Source organism: Bos taurus, chromosome 3 (assembly GCF_002263795.3).
Source record: "Bos taurus isolate L1 Dominette 01449 registration number 42190680 breed Hereford chromosome 3, ARS-UCD2.0, whole genome shotgun sequence".
Classification (NCBI taxonomy): Eukaryota; Metazoa; Chordata; class Mammalia; order Artiodactyla; family Bovidae; genus Bos; species Bos taurus.
In genome coordinates, this window is record NC_037330.1 from 66,120,843 (window position 1) to 66,124,370 (window position 3,528).

Sequence of the window (3,528 nt, forward strand, 5' to 3'; positions counted from 1 at the left end):
GAATAGAGTCCAGCAATCTGATTCAGCAAGACGCTCAGGTAAAAAGGGCTTTCCAGGTGGCACAGTGGTAAAGAATCCACCTCCAATGCAGGAGGCCTGAATGCAGCTTCCATCCCTGGGTCAGAAAGATCCCCTGGAAAAGGAAGTGGCAGCCCACACTAGCATTCTTGCCTGAGAAATCCCATGGGCAGAGGAGCCTGGCCGGTTATGGGGTCCCAAAAGGGTCAGACATAACATATCAAGTAAACAACAGCAAGGTTAAATGAGATCCCCAGGATGAGCCCTAATCCAATATTACAATATTATCCTCATCAGAAGAAGATATTAGACACAGACAAAAGACCACGTGAAGATAAAGGAAACAGACAGGGAGACAGGCTTCATTAGAAATCAACTCTACTGACACCTTGGTCTCAAACTTCTAGCCTCCAGAAATGTGAGGAAATACATTTCTGTTGTTTAAGCCGCCTAGTCTATGGTGCTTTATTACAGCCCCAGCAAAATAATATACCTCCTAATTAACCCTCTTAACCACCTGGAAACTACTGATGGTCCTAGAAGACATATGGCAAACAGGAAAAATGGCATTACATAAATATCTTTACTCAAAAAACAATTCAAAGGCTGAGTCCGACTAGTGATAGTGGCATTGTTGAATACTAAGGGTAGTATTACTTTTATTATTGTGTGGTCTAGACCACTGTTTCCCATTCTGAATTAATAATAGAGGCCAGGTGAGCTAAGTGCAATATTTCAAAAAGACTAGTGGAAATATCCAAGATAAGACTTCAAAAATATAACTTAGAAACAAAATTCTGAAATTACTCTCATGATGTGGGATCTATTAGTTATATCTCTGGGATTTAAAAAGAAAAGCTAGAGACCCATTTCACATGACACACAAACATACATTCCATGAAAACTACACAGTTTAAAGATTACAAACAAAACTCAAATTGTAGAAAATGACATGAGGAGATATATTTATAATCTTTGAGGAGAGAAAGTCTTTCTAAACAAGAAACAAAAGAAGGAATCCATTAAAGGTTCTGCCTAAGTGAAAATGTACAATTCTTCTGTGCTGAAAGATACCTTCAGTGCAGAAGAAAGTGGCAGCCTGGTAGAAAAGCATTTGTAGCGAACATAGAAAAGTATCAATACAGGCTATGGACACAATTGTGTCTCCCTCCCACCAAATTCCTATGTTTAAGCCCTATCTCCCAATGTAACGGTATTTAGAGATGGGGCCTTTGGGAGGTAATTTAGTTTTTATTTTTTAATTAATTTTATTGGAGTATACTTGCTTTAAAATGTTGTGTTAGTTTCTACTGTACAGCAAAGTGAATCACCTATAATATACATATATCCCCTCTTTTTTTAATTTCCTTCCCATTTAGGTCACACAGAGCACTGAGTTTCCTGTGCTATAACAGTAGGTTCTCATTTGATGAGGTCCTGAGGGCAAGGTCTTCATAAGGGAATTAGTGCCCTTAGAAAAAGAGACTGGACAGTTTGCTTCCTCTCTCTGCCATGTGAAAACATAGCATATAGGATATAGCAAGAAGATGCCTAGAAGGAGAGCCCTTCCCAGTTAATTGTCTAACACCTTAATCTTGGGCTTTCCTGCCTCCAGAACAGGGAGAAATAAATTTCAATTGTTTAAGCCATCTAGTCTATGCTACTTTGTTAGAGAAGCCCAAGCTGACAAAGATAATATCCTTAATATACACAGTCTTCCTGCAAGTCAAGAAGGAAAAATGAGCATATTAAAAATGGATAAAGGTCAGGAACAGGAAATTTACAGAGGAAGCACAAATGACTCATAAACGTATAAAAAGTTGCTCATCTTCATTAGCAATGGAAAATGCAAGTAACCTCAAGGATGACTTAAATATAATTTATTTTTTGCCAATCAGATTGGTGACAATAAAAAGATTGCTGTAATACCAAATAGCTGATGTCACGAATAGGGCATCTTCTCTTAAAAGAGGATAGGGGTACACTCCAGAATTTAGCAAATGAGCAGGTCTTAAGCTAGCAATTCCACAAAACACACATACACAAAAATATAAAGGTGTGCATATCAAAATAACATCATTTTAAAAAGGGAAATAACTGAAAACAAAAACAACTTTCCCTCAATAGGAAAATTGTTAATTTAAATTATAGCACACTTATATTATATAATACTATTTAGCTGTTAACAGTATTCTGAATATATTGACATGGACTACAGGAGATCAAACCAGTCAAGGAAAATCAATCCTGAATATTCACTGGAAGGACTGATCCTGATCCAATACTTTAGCCACTTAATGTGAAGAGCTGACTCATTCGGAAAAAACCTTATGCTGGCAAAGATTAAGGCAGGAGAAGAGGATGACAGAGAATGAGATGGTTGGATGGCATCACTGACTCAAAGGACATGAGTTTGAGCAAGCTCCAGAATTCAGTGAAGGACAGGGAAGCCTGGCATCCTGCAGTCCATGGGGTTGCAAAGAGTTGGACACAACTGAGCAACTGAACGACAAATTGAAATAAAAAAGTGAAGAACACAACAGCATGTCTTGTATGATCTCATTTGTTAAAACTAAAATGACGTAGGTGTGTATTAGTGTAAAATTGTCTCCTTTAACATGGGAAAGGTAGCAACATAACAACAGGTGCAATTTGCTAATTTGGAGTTTTACCAATCAGACATTAAAAATAATTCAGATGAAATTAAATATGAAACTCTAAGATTGAGTTTACATTCAAATCCAAAATACAGTTCCTTCAGATTTCAGTAATTCTACGTCTCTTTTTTATGACTAAGATGCATATAAAACCGATTGGAGGCTGGTAGGGGTGGTGAGGCCTGAAGCAGCTTCTGGAATTTCTGAGCAGCCCTGGTCAGTACAAAATGGACCCAGTAGTCTTGAGTTACATGAACAGGCTCCTGCAAAGTCATCTCACTACTGGATCCTCCAAACTGGCTCAATGACCATGTTACTGGGTTTTCCTTTGAGTACCTTGGCAACAGTCAATTTCATGACTGCTCTGACTGCATCTGCTTCATCAGCCCCAAACTTACTCAGTTCATCAAGTGGCTGTCAACCCAGCAGAGATTACCATGTTTATTGAACCCTTGGATCTCCCCAAGAGAGTTGTATTTTTAGCCATCAATGATAATTCCAAACATACAGGTTGGGGAACCCACTGGAGGTTGTTGGTTTATCTGCAAGGTAAAAATGGCTTTTTTCATTATGATTCTTATGCTAGCAACTCATTCCATGCAGAGCAGGTGGCAGAAAAACTAGAGGCTTTCTCAGGCAGAAAAGGAAACAAACTGGCCTTTGTGGAAGAGAAAGCCCCTGCTCAACAAAAATAGCTGTGACTGTGGGATGTATGTGATATGTAACACTGAGGCCTTGTGTCAGAACTCCTTTAGACAACAGCCAGAATCACTATTGCAGCTAAATCTCTCCTACATACATCACAAACAAGAGAGAATAGAAAGATCTCGTTGCCAGACTTGCTAAAAATTAG

General features: G+C 38.5%; 1 pseudogene; it reads left to right on the forward strand.

Annotated features, from left to right (window-relative positions):
* The first annotated feature begins 2,872 nt into the window (after positions 1-2,872).
* Positions 2,873-3,528, forward strand: LOC132344969 (sentrin-specific protease 8-like; annotated as a pseudogene).